Source organism: Dendropsophus ebraccatus, chromosome 3 (genome assembly GCF_027789765.1).
Source record: "Dendropsophus ebraccatus isolate aDenEbr1 chromosome 3, aDenEbr1.pat, whole genome shotgun sequence".
NCBI classification, from domain to species: Eukaryota; Metazoa; Chordata; class Amphibia; order Anura; family Hylidae; genus Dendropsophus; species Dendropsophus ebraccatus.
Window position 1 is genome coordinate 37,646,585 of NC_091456.1, and position 16,365 is coordinate 37,662,949.

Sequence of the window (16,365 nt, forward strand, 5' to 3'; positions counted from 1 at the left end):
ATATAATAAAACATTTTTTGTGTATACTTTTGGATGTGCATAGACTGTTTGTCCTCAGTTTCTTTTTCTTGTTTTTTGCCTGTATTCTCTACCTGCCTGTAACACCACACAGCACGCTGTATTATCTACCTGTAACACCACACAGCGCTGTATTCTCTACCTGTAACACCACACAGCGCTGTATTCTCTACCTGTAACACCACACAGCACGCTGTATTCTCTACCTGTAACACCACACAGTGCACTGTATTCTCTACCTGTAACACCACACAGCACGCTGTATTATCTACCTGTAACACCACACAGCGCTGTATTCTCTACCTGTAACACCACACAGCGCTGTATTCTCTACCTGTAACACCACACAGCACGCTGTATTCTCTACCTGTAACACCACACAGTGCACTGTATTCTCTACCTGTAACACCACACAGCACACTGTATTCTCTACCTGTAACACCACACAGTACTCTGTATTCTCTACCTGTAACACCACACAGCACACTGTATTCTCTACCTGTAACACCACACAGCACGCTGTATTCTCTACCTGTAACACCACACAGTACTCTGTATTCTCTACCTGTAACACCACACAGCACGCTGTATTCTCTACCTGTAACATCACACAGCACGCTGTATTCTCTACCTATAACACCACACAGCACGCTGTATTCTCTACAAGTAACACCACACAGCACGCCGTATTCTCTACCTGTAACACCACACCGCACGCTGTATTCTCTACCTGTAACACCACACAGCCCACTGTATTCTCTACCTGTAACACCACACAGCACACTGTATTCTCTACCTGTAACACCACACAGCACACTGTATTCTCTACCTGTAACACCACACAGCACGCTGTATTCTCTACCTGTAACACCACACAGCACGCTGTATTCTCTACCTGTAACACCACACAGCATGCTGTATTCTCTCCCTGTAACACCACACAGCACACTGTATTCTCTACCTGTAACATCACACAGCACGCTGTATTCTCTACCTGTAACACCACACAGCACGCTGTATTCTCTACCTGTAACACCACACAGCATGCTGTATTCTCTCCCTGTAACACCACACAGCACACTGTATTCTCTACCTGTATCACAGATATTGGAATAAACTAAAGAACTTTTAAATTAAATTTAATCTTTGTTCTCTTTTTATCTCCACGCACATATTATGATCAAGCAACTTTTATCTTTGAAGTTGAGCCCCACAATAAGGACTTTTTCTGATATTATCTTACATGGGATATACTGCTTATGCCTGCTTTTTTTGTGCATGGAATCTTTGTCTCCTTAGGTGGGAGAGCAGTAGGAGCAGAAGACAATGTGAATTGGCATTGAGGAGATTTTTTTTTTACTTCCTGGATTTCTATCAGCTACCAATGTGGCAGAACCATACAGATACAGTAATACATTGTATAGACACATCTATATAACTTTTAATGTACTTTTAATAGAAAACAAGTTTTCCTTATGTGGAGTTCCCCTTTAACCTCTTAGGGACATATGACGTACCTGTACGTCATATGTCCCCAGAAGGTGTTCAGAGCGGGGCCGCGCGGCGACCCCGCTCTGAACCACCGCATTCCCGGGTGCCCGGGACTGCGGCTATTAGCGGGCACGGTCTGATCGCTGTGCCTGCTAATCAGGTAATCGTAGGCAGCTGTCAAAGTTGACAGCTGCCTCCAATTACCGGATTCAGCCGTTCCCTGGTGTCTAGTGGGGGACACTTCACACAGCCCCATAGACCAAAGGATAAAAGCGCTATAAGCCTGGGAATAGAGCGATTTTAAGGAACGTATATTTGTTAACAATGGTTTGAATTTTTTACAGGCCATCAGATACAATATAAGTTATACATGTTATATATCGTTTTAATCGTAACGACTTGAGGAACATGCATAACAAGTCAGTTTTACCCCAGGGCAAATGGCATAAAAACAAATACCCCCAAATAAACAAAATGTGAGTTTTTTTTCAATTTCACCGCACTTTGAATTTTTTTCTGGTTTTGCAGTGTACTTAATGCAAGTCATTGTAAAGTACAATTAGTGACGCAAAAAATAAGGGCTCATGTGGGTTTCTAGGTGGAAAAATGCAAGTGCTATGGCCTTAAACACAAGGAGGAAAAAACAATAACGCAAAAACGAAAATCGGCCCCGTCCTTAAAGGGTTAAATATGTGGCAATTTTTTTTCTATGCAGCTCTGTCACAAACACCCAGCAAATTGCAGCGGCTGCAAATCTGCAGGGAAACTTCGCAGCAATTCTGTCCAAAGGGGGCACTATTTTCATGCTGCTTGGCACGGACCCCTGCGGCTTCTTCCTGCCCCACCTGCCATAATTGATAGATTTCTCCCTGTGCTCAAACAGGGCGAGATCAAAACTACAATTCCCATCATGCCTGGACAGCCAAAGCTATAGCCTTAGCTGTCCAGGCATGATGGGAATTGTAGTTTTGTAACATCTGGAGGACCTGTGACACCTGTGCATTAGACAATTTAATTTCACAGAAAGCAAATTGCTACAGGAACCACTTCAAAATGTATAGGCGATTTTCATATATCATAGAGTATTCAGTTGTGCAGAGCGACCACTACAAGCAACTCGAACTTGGCCCTTGGAAATCGCGGATGCAGTGTCCCTTTAAATGGTTTGTTTGGGTCTCGGCACAGACACGCCCCCTCCAGCCCCGCCCCCACCCCTGGATAATGACAGCTAGAAGTCACAACACGCTAAGCCCCGCCCCCTGGCGACACACCCACCCCAGCTTTGCCTTCCTTTGGCTGAGGCTCAGTACAGCTGCGGCTACACTATAAGGGGGCGTGTCCGCGCGTACCCTCAGTGGGTGTGTCTGTGTGCGTGCAAGTGGCCGTGCCCGTGACGTTGACCCCCCCCCCCCCCCTCCCTCTCAGCTGAAGGCCTTTCCTGCGTGCCCGCGCTTCCGCCATGTTGTTGTGGTTGTGAGGAGGAAGGAAGAACCCGGAGCTCGGACTGACAGCAACCGACAACGGGGAGGGGGGGGCGAGACAGCTGACACCGGGGACCTCATCCCTCCGAGCCGCACGGTAACCAGAGAGGCCGCTCATGGCGTGACATGGCCGCCTTCTCCTACATGTCCTGTACAGATGGAATGGGGAGACCCTGGTCCAGTCTATGTGGATGGAGACCCGGGGAGTGCTGTGGGCGCCGGTCACATGACCCACAGGCCTGGCCACTCAATGGGGAGCCGCTGTATACTCTATATACTCTCATTTGATTCATTTACCTCCAGCTCAATCCCGGCTGGCCTGTATATAGTGACACGACATATATATATATATATATATATATATATATATATATAGTGACATGCCATATAGTGCTATAATATATATATATATATATATATATATATAGTGACATGCCATATAGTGCTATAATATATATATATATATAGTGACATGCCATATAGTGCTATAATATATATATATATATATAGTGACATGCCATATAGTGCTATAATATATATATATATAGTGACATGCCATATAGTGCTATATTATATATGTATATAGTGACATGCCATATAGTGCTATATTATATATGTATATAGTGACATGCCATATAGTGCTATATTATATATGTATATAGTGACATGCCATATAGTGCTATATTATATATGTATATAGTGACATGCCATATAGTGCTATATTATGTATGTATATATATATATAGTGTCATTACACCTATAGTGGTCTATAATATATGTATATAGTGACATGCCCTATACTGGCCTATTATATATGTATAAAGTGGCACTATATATATATATATATATATATATATATATATATAACATATTGTAGTCTATTATAGATGTATATAGTGACGTTACATATATGCATATATATATATATATATATATATATATATATATATATATATATAGAGAGAGAGAGACATGTCATATAGTGCTAAATTATGTGTCTATAGAGGTATTATGTATATAGTAACATGACATGTAATGGTATAATTTGTATATAGACACTACATATATAGTGCCATGGTATAAAGTGGTATATTATGTATATAGAGATATGACATATATAGTGGCATATTATGCATATAGAGACATGATGTGTATATGGTGACATAGACCTGTGCACCTATATAGTCCGTATATAACCTGATATCTTATACTGTAACCATAGCAGATTGGGATCTGCCCTATGCCCCCTGTATCTCCGCAGGGTAGTGCTCTGTGTGTGGTATGTGTTCTAGAAGGGAGTATATGTCAGTTTAGTATTATGACGCTTCATCCACTGTTTATATAGTGCCACATATGTACACAGTATTATAACAGGAGCAAACAGTACCCGGTGCTTAACCCCTGCTGTGCTGGAAGCCTCCGCTTCTCCTTTCTCTGTCGTCTTTATTAAAGATCAGTTACATGGGGAGGATGTTTGCAACATGACATGTATAGAGCCTATGTTACAGAATATACCCTTCCTCAGACATGGCCTCTCATGCACTTGTCACCCACTAGGCCGCATTCAGCGTTGTATGTCATTGCGATGTTTAATACCCTATTCACACACTCCAGAATAAAAAAACATCGGCATCCGCAGGTTGTAGAGTCCCCTGCTGTCGTCATTGCTGCAGGTACTGGAGATCAGCCCCATAGAGTTACCAGTCCCTGGCAGAGGATGGACTATGAGAAACCACTTGGCTACTATATGCTGTGTGAGAATGTCCTATGGGAAGCTGTAGTATGCAGAACAAACTAGTGTTTGCCAGAGGTCCTACTATCTTCCAAGCAAGATGTGTCAGACTCAGGCCCTCCAGCTGTTGCAAAACTACAACTCCCATCGTGCCTGGACAGCCAAAGTATGGGCTGTCCAGGCATGATGGGCACTGTAATTTTTTAACAGCCGGAGGGGCCTGAGTTTAACACCTGTGTTCTAAGCTCATGTTCCAAGGCAGTGTTCCCCAACCTGTGGTTGTCCAGCATGCCCTGGAGAAAACCAACCAATTATGTCCATTTCAGAGGTTGTCAGGGCTTGCTGGGAGTTGTCATTTTGCAAAATTTGAATAACCACAGGTTGGGATCACTGTTCTTTGGTTAAAGGGGTTATCCAGGGCAGGCTTAAAAAAACATTGCCGTTGCCATTAGTTTGGGGTTGGATGTGGTTTTGCAGCTCCGTTCCATTGATGTGGATGGAGCTGAATTGTAATACCACACACAACCTGAGGACAGGGGTGGTGCTGTTAGAAAAGTAAGGAAGAAAGTAGCTGTCTTTTTTTTTAAAGGTGTTATCCAGCGCTACAAAAACATGGCCACTTTCCCCCTACTGTTGTCTCCAGTTTGGGTGGAGTTTTGAAACTCAGTTCCATTGAAGTAAATGGAGCTTAATTGCAAACTGCACCTGAACTGGAGACAACAGTAGGGGGAAAAGTGGCCATGTTTTTGTAGCGCTGGATAACCCCTTTAATCCTGGATAACTCCTTTAAGAGACTTGTCGCCAAAAGAGAACCGACATGTGATATCTGTTTCATGGACTTTACCAGACTTTAAAAGATGATAGTCACATTGCTGTATTACTCCCATGTCAATGGGGTCCCCCTTTAAAATGGAGAGGGGGGGGGAATCCTCTTTGGTCATGTGCATGCGATGAGTCTGGATCTCCAACGTAGGAACACTTTTTACCTGGGACAAGATCCCATCAGGTATAAGTTTTGTAATGTCATATTAAAGGGTAACTATCAGCAGGTTAGACGAATCTAACCTGCTAATATGTCCCTACTGCAGAGGACACACAGAGGAGGAAGGTATGGCGTTTACGTTCCTCCTCAGCACCGTTCCCATGATGTTAGTCATTTTGCTTCACCGGTCCGGTAACACTCTTAGGAGCACTGCCCGCCTCCATAGCACCGCCCCCCCTTTCTTATAATGAATAGAGCCGTCGGGCGGGCAAGCCAAATTGGCGCTATGGGGGCGGGCAGTACTCTAACCGGACTGGGGAGCACAGACTAACTGCACCGGAGCGGTGATGAGGTGGAAGGAAAGAGACATACCTTCCTCCGCAGCGTCTCCTGTGCAATAGGGATATATGAGCAGGTTAGATTTGCTGATGGTTTCCCTTTAATGTGTCCTGCATAGCTGCATCAGCCCGGGTGTATGTGTATAAAACGGAATATAGGTCGCTTTAATTCCAGATGAAATGAGTTCAGTAAGTAGTCATGTGACTGAGAGGTGCGATGCAAAATCCGAATTCCAACGGGGTGAACCACGCACTCTCTGGCACATCTCCTTACTGTGTCATACTCTGTGAAGGGAAATAAATGCCTTCTGTGTCCGGAATGTTCGCTCTGCCATTGAGGAATTTTCTCCTCTGTAGTTTACTTTTCCAGTACCTGCATAGCCCCATTGTTACTCCCTTTACAAGCCAAGCAGCGGGCCGTGAGCAGTCCCCACTTGTAGCTGGTCCTTGGCATTTAAAGTACTAGTAATGCCTGATGTAGGTGGCGGATGTGACTGTCTGGTATTATAAGATCAGCACGTGCACAGCTCATTGGTTTTATAGGCATTGAGGAAAAACGTAACCTGCCGCCCATAAATCTCAGGTGAGCTGTCTGCAGGTCTCCGTGGACTTGCTGCTTTTTTTATCCACCCATTTTTATTATATAGTACAAAGAACAACCATCTACAGCAACCTGCTAGCCATCCACTTTTATCTATTGAAGTCAGATATAATCACATTACAACCTGTTGGCTGCATTTACCCTTTTGTGTTTGATAGAATGTTTATAGAGTTTTATGAATAGAATAAGGGCAGTATTAGATGTCTTGATAAGTTTATGTTAGAGAGCTCCGATCTGCTAATTTGGCACTCTCTTACTGAGCCCATGTATAGCATTATAATCGTGCAGAAAGTGTATGTGTGTGTGTGTATCTATCTTTCTGGGAGTGTGGACAGGTGTGTGTAACTTTTTTTTTTTTTTTTTTTCTTTCTACAGTCATTAGCGATGCTCGCCCGGCAGCAGATGGTTCTAGGCCCAGGCCTAGAAGACATGATGAGCCAATGATGATTGTCATCAGCTGATCGTTGTCTTTATTACACAGAGCGATGGTTAGATTATTGCTCCATGTAATAGAGCCCTTACTCAATAACTTTCCTTTTGAGCAGCAGGACATCCACTTGAACACTTCTCCAGTCATTCTCTATGAGACGTTCAGACCTTGCTGAGCACTGTACTCTTTTTATGTTCAGAAGTTCCATAGACTTTGAAGGAAGTGTTGACTGCACATGCACTCTGCTCCATTCATTTGACCTCTATTGTCATGATCGTTGGGGGTGTCAGCGGTCAGAACCCTACTGGTCAGCTAGTTATGTCCTGTTACTTACATGGTGAGCTGTGTATCACCAGTATGAGCAGAGTAGCATTAATATGGCTGCTGATAGATGTCTGGTAAATACTCCCTACACTGAGACTGAAGCCAAGTGAATTCCAGAGCACTAACTTCTGAGTGTTCACTAACTTCCGAGAAGACACTGTACACAGTCATCATACAGAAAGCTTTAGGAGCTTAGTCTAGTTTTTATTCTTCCTTGAAGGTATTCATTAAACACATGATATGTACTGAAGCATTCCCTCTATTATTTACCTTCCAATATAACTACTGTATCTCTTTTCTTCTAGTATGGTTCAGTCTAAAATTGCCCCCGACCCCCCCCCAATAATGCGGCATCTAATACAACAGACCCCCAAAGGTCCTATAGAAGATCCCATTTGGTGCCAGCCTTATGGCCGATTACCTGGTGCCAGGCATTGTTTATTTAGGGCCTTTTACATGGGCTGTTTATTGGCTAGAAGTGTTCCTAGAAATGTCCCATGTAAAAGTGTTAGCGATCAGCCAAGTAACAGGAAAACACCTGATCCTCAGCTGATCGCATCTTTTGCACTGGTTTGAAGATTATTATTATTGCCCGTACATCTTCCTGTGTAAAAAGATGTGTGACCAATAGCCAAGGGAAACTGACAGCATGGGTACTTGTATGCACTTATCCGTGCTGCTAGTTTCCAGATCACACAGCAGTACGTGCTTACCTACTGCACTGCTGTGTGATCCAGCGTGGTCAGCTCCCGTCCTGCTCTCTGGCCACTGCTGTAACTACAGGCTGCCGCTTCTTTTGGCGGTCAGTCATTCTAGAGGAGGCAGGGTGGCAGCCTGTAGTTACAGTAAATATGCACAGCTGTGTGGTCTGAAAATTGACAGCACGGATATATGCATATCTGTGCTATCAGTTTCTATGGCTGCACAAACAACACAAAGATTAATCATGCAGCTTGAACACTCGATTTATCATTTTTGTCCTTGCACAGCCCCTTGGACGGCCATATAGAAGGCCCCTTAGGGCCCTATTTCACAGAAATTTATTGTATGAAAAATTGTTATTTTTCGAATTTAAGAAATGATCTGTGTGTATGCAGGCATTGGTCAACCGACTAAAATTTTTTTGCAAATCTTTCGGCGTATGTACACATCGTTCGTACTAGAGTATACAAACAATCGTAATTGTAACTAATGACCATCGTTCCGTGTATTATGATGAGTAATTTCAGGCCGTTCCCAAAAGCGATTGTTTGCAACCGTTTATTGGTAATGGGTAAGAAAGGATATGCAAAATAGCTCACACCTTTTGAGCAAAGAGATGTCCCTTCAAGTCAAGTCTCGCTTAGTCAAGGAGCCTTAGAACATTGACTGGGGATTTTATGCCAAGCCAAACAATCTCTTCAAAAGGAAAGATTTCCCATCTGCAGACAGCTGTTTTGGGGGTTTTGCCCCTCATCAGTGCTGAGCAGGGTGTTGGCTGGCTAGTGAGAGTTCCATCGACCTGGGTCAAAGAGGTAGTTACTAATATAGAGAATCAGATGTCGGGGAGGGGGGGGAGGGACTTAGTGTATTGCTTATAATTGTTTATTTAAAAAAAAAAAAAAAAAGAGGTAGTTACTTTCCTTAAGGAGAGCACGTCATAAAGACGTGTGGAGACTTACAGACCATTACTGCTCCACTGAGAATTCTGGGAAGAAAGGAAATGCAAAATAGCACTCACACCTCTTGAGCAAAGAGATGTCCCTTCAAGTCAAGTTTCGCTAACTACCCTTTTGACCCACGTCGATAGACCACTCACTAGCCAGCCAACACCCTGCTCTGCACTGATGAGGGGCAAATTCCCAGAAACAGCTGTCTGCAGATGGGAAATGTTTCCTTTTGGAGAGATTGTTTTGCTTGGCATAAAATCCCCAGTTAATGTTCTAAGACTCCTTGACTGAGTGAGACTTGACATCTCTTTGCTCAAGAGGTGTGAGAGCTATTTTGCATATCCTTTCTTCCCAGAATTCTCAGTGGAGCAACAATGGTCTGTAAGTCTCCACACGTCTCCTTAAGGAGAGTAACTACCCCTTTGACCCACATTGGTAATAGGTAGAAACTCGTCTAATAGGGCCCTTATGGCTGTGTTTACACAATCAATGATGGACCACATAGCTATATACAGCTGAAAAGAGACGTTTCAGCGTTTTGTTTGTACATGTCCTCCATTTATGATCTGTTTTTGTCTCTTCATTTCATTCAGAAATTGCCAAGAAATTAGAGGAACATGAGAACACAACCTTATGGGTCGATTCACAAATACCCTATTAGAGGTGCATGTGTTCCAATAGACGGTAGGCCCTAGTTTTTTTCTTAGAGGAGCCTATTATGGAGCTAGATGACTCGAGAGCAATCTACCCCTGATTTTCAGGTTTGGGACCTCTTTTATTTACCTGAGATTTTCATTAGAAGTTTATGACCTCCAACAGGCCCAGGTTTCTCTGCACCCCCAGATCCTTATAATATTAATATTAAAATAGCAGCAGCGTCCATAGTCTCCTCTATGAGATCATGATGTAATTGTGCACAGAATGAAGATTAAAGGGGATATCCAGCGCTAAAAAAACATGGCCACTTTCTTCCAAAGACAGCCTTACTCTTGTCTCCAGCTTGGGCTGGGTTTTGCTGCTCAGTTCCATTGAAGTGAATGGAGCTTAACTGCAAACAGCACCTGAACTGGAGACAAGAGTCATGTTGTCTCTGAAAGAAAGTGTCCATGGTTTTTGTAGCACTGGATAACCCCTTTTAGGGTGCGTTCACACGTACAGGATCTGGAGCAGATTTGAAGCGGCAGATTCAAAGCAAATCAATTCAAGACCATTAAATCTGCTGCAGATTCAAATCTGCACCATCAAATCTGCTGCAGATCCTGTACATATGAACGCACCCTTAATGTGGCTCTTGGTTACTAAGCTAAAGTTTTTCATTAGCACAGAATAACCATTGTCCGGCACACCTATCCACACGATGCCTCTGGCAGTAGCTTAGTGGATTTTGTTTTTGCATATTATGCATATTTTCTCCTGGTGGGAAATCCAGCAGACCCCGGCGTCCCATCACCCTTGTCCTTGAGACTGTCTAGGTTATGTGGAGCTGAGATCAATATTTACAGCATGCCAGCCTGCGGCCGTCTGACCGCTCAGATAGGAGGGGATCTTCTGACAGGGGTGGCCCTGTGCTGTGGCTGAATTGTTTTGTGCTTTTAATTTAGAGCAAGTAATATAACAGAATAAGTGTAGAAAGTTTTGTATGTTAGAGAAACCCATTGTTTTATGGAGTACTTTCTTTAGGGCACATACATGGTACTGCTGTATACAAAGCCCTGTGCGGTGTGTATGCAATAAACCTGCACACTAGTGCCATTGCTTATGTTTGCTCTGGTGGATCAATTATAATTTGATCCCATTGACCTATAGCAGGGCCAGTTAGTTTCTGCCAGGGTTTAAATGTTTGACACACTGTATCTTGTCCCCATATTTGCAGCCTAAAAGAAAACCCTAATGCTTTTTTTTCTTGCAAAAAACATCAAAAGATTCAAGCTCCTCCCCCCCCCTGCCATTTTGTTTCATTTTATTGAATGGCAATTACCATTTTGGTAGTTGGGATGGCCCAAGATACTGTGTGAATATAGCCTTGCACTGCAGACTTATGTTGTTACTCCTAAAAATCTAAGTTAACAGTTGGGTGTTGCCAGCTGGGGGCGTGTCTTTGCACAATGTGACACTATCCAATCAGAGGGGGCAGTCCCAGTGTACGGACAGCCCCCCCAACCAGATACACCCAGTTATCTACTTATTCATACATTTCTTGGAGAAATAATAGAGGCACCGCACATAGAAATAAAAAAACATGCCAAATACTTGAAGGGCAAGAAATAAGGTTGCCCTATTGTACCAATGCATTAACTTATATACATATATGGGATGTAAATGTCAGCCTTTTCTCTGCAGTATATCTGTCACCAAAAGACTGGATCTTCCTTCCTGGCTACTTCTGCCTACCAGATGAGAAAAGTAAAGTAGACCTCGTATAGACACCCAGACACATATATAAACATACAAGGATGCATTGTATGTGTGTGCGGGAAAGTAGAACATGGTGGTTTATAAATGATGCACATGTAGAACTTTTCTCATCATACCTATAAGCACCCGTACAACCATACCATGTTACCACTGACAAACTGATAGATACGTGCGCACCTCCACAAGCACAGGTGTCTGCAGGGGGGGGATCCCTTCTGTACGGCATATCCAGTGTTAGTGTGTAGTCGCTACACACAGAATGTTATTTACACATATTCTGCTCCAGGATAACAATGCTATCTTAACTATTTCACATGCCTGAATGGAAAAGTGGGCATTGCTGTGTCTGTGCCAGGTTCATGGCCTTGCTGTTTTGCTGATATCAGCCATAGATTTTGTTTGGTGGGATTAGACTGCGTATTGTTCTCGCCCATGTCCACGCTATTCCTTTCATGCCCATAGTCTGTGTAAACGGCTCATATCAGCATGTCAGCAGAAGCCTCCAGGGTTGTTTGCCATTGTGTAAATTATCTATTCTTTTTCTACCGTAGCGCTATATTAGAGGCGGATAATTCACAGGTACTCTGCCTTTATTCTCCATTCTCTTTAATCCCTATGGCAAGGTTCCCCACTACTGTTTTTGATACTTCTAGGACTGACGGGTAGTTGAGCTACAGGCCTCCTTCACATGACCATATATTACTATCCGTATACTGGCCTTAATTACAGACAGTATACAGCCTATTGAATCCTAATTTATTTATTTTTTTTAAGCTTGTATACTTTCAGAAAGTCCTGCCTGCTTACAAATAGGACGTGAACTCACACAGTCTGTATGTGCAGAACTGACTCGCCAATGGAAGTCAATGGATCAGTGAAATATACTGTCTGTACTTGTGGTTCGCTTTCCTGGCAACTGATATCATACCAAGCGTTCAAATTTTTTTTTTTTTTTTAAACACCCTTCGGGGTTTTTTTTTTTTTTTTTTTTTTTTGCTTAAATCCACAAATGCGGATTCAACTTTTTTGTTTTTTTACAAGTCATGACTAAAGATCTGTATCTTTTTCAGTCTGGTCGTGTGAAGGAGGCCTTACATGTAAAATTGCTGAAGGCTATGGGACACTTTATTTGGAACAGTGTAACTATGGCGTTAGGGCTTTATTACAAGGAGCAATAATCGGCTGAATCAGGATGTTTTGGCAGATCATCGCTCCGTGTAAAAAGAAACGTATCAGCCGATGACAATGATAATCGGCTGATCGTGTGGTCCAGACCTAAATTCATCCGCTGCTGACCGCGCATTCCTACTGGATGTGTAATAGTGATGCATGGCCGCCAGCTGATGAATCTGTAAAGACAGTAATAAACTGTATACATTACCTCTCCACTCTTCCCACTGTCTTCCTAGGTTTTTCATGTTCCCTACAGCCGCTGTTACAACCTTAGAGCCGATCTCTAAAGTGACAGGCTGCTCAGCCAATCACTGGCCAGGCCCGGACCTCCTGTCACTTCAGAGACCGTCTCTGAAGTTGTACCAGCGGCTGTAGGGAGGGCGGAAAAAACAGGGAGACACTGGGTAGCGCGGAGAGATAATGTATACAGTTTATCATTTACTATACACTCACTGGCCACTTTATTAGGTACACCTGTCCAACTGCACGTTGGCACTTAATTTCTAATCAGCCAATCACATGGCGGCAACTCAGTGCATGTAGACATGGTCAAGACAATCTCCTGCAGTTCAAACCGAGCATTAGTATGGGGAAGAAAGGTGATTTGAGTGCCTTTGAACGTGGCATGGTTGTTGGTGCCAGAAGGGCTGGTCTGAGTATTTCAGAAACTGCTGATCTACTGGGATTTTCACACACAACCATCTCTAGGGTTTACAGAGAATGGTCCGAAAAAGAAAAAACATCCAGTGAGCGGCAGTTCTGTGGGCGGAAATGCCTTGTTGATGCCAGAGGTCAGAGGAGAATCTCTGAACGCACAGTACGTCGAACTTTGAGGCAGATGGGCTACAGCAGCAGAAGACCACCCGTTACTAGCATGGTGTACCTAATAAAGTGGCTGGTGAGTGTATACTGCAAGGACTGCACGAACATTGCTATCTGTATATGCAGCCCTTGCATGACGATAAGAGTTGTATAATGGGCTCAGTAAACAAGCGCCAATCTGGCAGATCGGCACTTGTTTACTAAAGTCATTGGGCCATGTAATACAGCCCTTACTTGGAGTTCATTGCCACCTTATGCCCTAACAAAAAGTATAGTTATAAACTACATTAAAAAAAAAAAAGTTGGGAGTTTTATCTGGGTGATTTCTTAATGAACCATTTATTGCTTGGGTTTATGACTGTATATAGCAGGGATGGGGAACCTCCAGCCCCCCAGGTGTGGCAAGACTACAATTCCCATCATGCCTGGACAGCCAAAGGCTGTCATGGAATGATGGGAATTGTAGTTTTGCAATAGCTGGGGGGGCGAAGGTTCCCCATCACTGGTATACAGCGTGTTCTCTCCATTACTATGAGACTATACCATCCTGTGTGACTTCTTGTTTACCGGGTTATTATGGGTTTATGTGAGTGGGTGGTTTCTGGCATCACTCTGTGCAGCTGCTGATGGTGCTAGGAACCTCTCCCGTATCTCAAGACCATTGGTATTACAGGTGAAAGGAAGAAAACTTGTAGCCTATGGGAGTCCATGTCCTGACACAACATTGGGGAAAATGTCCTACAGCATGGATGTCAAACTGCGGCCCTCCAGCTGTTGCATAACTACAATTCCCATCATGCCTGGACAGCCAAAGCTTTAGCACAGGGATGGGGAACCTTCAGCCCTCCAGTTGTTGCAAAACTACAATTCCCATCGTGTCTGGACAGCTAAAGCTTCAGCTGCCCAGGCATGATGGGAATTTTAGTTTTGCAACAGCTGAAGGGATGAAGTTTGTCAACCTGTGTCCTACAAGGTGGCCACTTGTGTTCTCTGCACCAGACAGAGAGAGGCCCAGTGTACCACCATTCTTGACATAGCTGCCACTTCCATCTATTTGATATTTATGGCATAAGTGGTGGCATACGACTGGGTGCTTAGGTGCTGCTTGCATTATTTATTGATATGTTTGTGTGAATGGGGACCAATGCTTCACACTATTGGGGAGATTTATCTAACATGGTGTAAAGTGAAACTGGCTTAGTTGCTCCTAGCAACCAATCAGATTCCACCTTTCATTTTCCAAATGTCAAATAGTCACATGTGGCCGATGTGTTGCAGAATTTTGGCGTTCAGAAATGGGGAAAGTCGTGTGTCAATGCATTGCTGGAATAAAAGTAATATAGCGGTGAGGGCCAGGCATGGCATGTTCTGTGATGTAACGCAGGGTGAAGTGAGAACAGTATGCACCGGCAGCTCCATGTGTGTTGTGATACCTGATCCGTGTGGACGTGCGGTCACATGGCCCTCGTGTTGCACACCACCTCTAGCGTGGTCTGTGTACAGGGCGATTGCATGACAGTGTGGAGCAATAGTCAGACTTGTGTGTTATCGGTCAGCACCAGCTGTCAGCACCGCTGACGTGAAGGAGCTTCTTGCTGCTGTTTGTCTAGACGTGGGTAATAAAGTCTGAGTGCTTGCACAGACCAGTAGCCTGCAGTGCAGCCTATGATTTACCTGCACCCTTCTTCCTCCTCAGCATATTATTACCCTTTCCTTGAAGGGTGTTGATTTAAAGGCCAAACCTCCTTCTCTTGTTACTTATTGTTCACGTTGTAAGATCTGTCCTAGTCTGCATATTCTCTCCCGGTTCATAAGACTTTGCCCTATCCTTGTCACATGGTGTTTTATCTGCACCCGACGGGGACGGGGATGATCTGCCACTATCAAGAACTGGCTGAAAAATATAATACCAAGCATACAAAGCAGCGCTGCAGATGCCTCGCTCCCAGCATGGATCGGCCTGCCACCCCTTGTGTCTTGCTAATCTTCGTATCTGGGCCCTAGCGGGTATTTTCCTTCCCTGGCACAATCACTAAATGCGTTTCCAGCCAAAGCTAGTAGAATTTTTACAACCAGGCTACATCCGCCTCCTGGCATGTTAAATGATTCATTCTGTAGCCATCTGATGAATACCTGACATTGTTCACTACCTGCAGCGGCCTTCTGCCGGTTACGTCATGCCAGGTGTGACTGTCACTTATGAGCTGCTCTTTTACTGGCTGTCAGCTGGCTGCGGTCATGGGGAAACAATGCACATATTTGTTATATTATTAGACCTACAAACTGACTTACTGTGCTATAAAACCATGACATTTAACATATAGATCCTAATAGTCAATGCGCATTATATTATGAGTGGCAGATATATATATATATATATATATATGTGTATATATATATATGTGTATATATATTATATTGCGTGTGTGTAATACAGTACAAGTTCTACTAGAGTCCCTTCAATCTAAGCAAGAGCTGAGGAGCCTGAACAGAGGATCCCCTTTACTAAAAAGGTTTTATAAGCCAGAGATTACTATTAAATAGACTATTAAAATGAATAGACCTGCAGCTCTATTCATTTCTATGGAGTGGCAGAAAGTGCAGATTACACCAGAAGAGCGCTGTACCTGGTGTTTTCCGCCACTCCATAGGAATGAATAGAGCAGCGGGTCGCGTGCCAACCCGGGGGGTTGCTCCGCTTCACAAGATTTCAAGACCCCTGGCTGATTTTTGCTCATTCTGCAGAAACACAACTTGTGAACACATCCTCGGCGGAGGTGTATTCCTATCCTGTTCCCATGAAGATAGCAGCAGCATACAGAGCTGAGAAGGGAGATGTCTTTGGAATCTTGAGGCTGGATTCACATATTCCATCTATACAGTCTAAGTGGACTGTATGTCACAGACTG

General features: G+C 43.7%; 1 protein-coding gene across 7 annotated transcripts in view; it reads left to right on the forward strand.

Annotated features, from left to right (window-relative positions):
* Window positions 1–2,934: 2,934 nt before the first annotated feature.
* MTMR3 (myotubularin related protein 3) overlaps window positions 2,935–16,365 on the forward strand; it is a 59,323-nt gene continuing 45,892 nt past the window's right edge. For 6 of the 7 annotated variants that reach the window (XM_069961459.1, XM_069961462.1, XM_069961461.1 and 3 more), the window contains exon 1: window positions 2,935–3,087. The gene's annotated coding sequence lies outside the window, so the exon portion shown is untranslated. Of the gene's footprint in view, window positions 3,088–9,709; window positions 9,731–16,365 lie in introns of those variants that run through there. The other variant, XM_069961460.1, reaches the window with a different exon arrangement.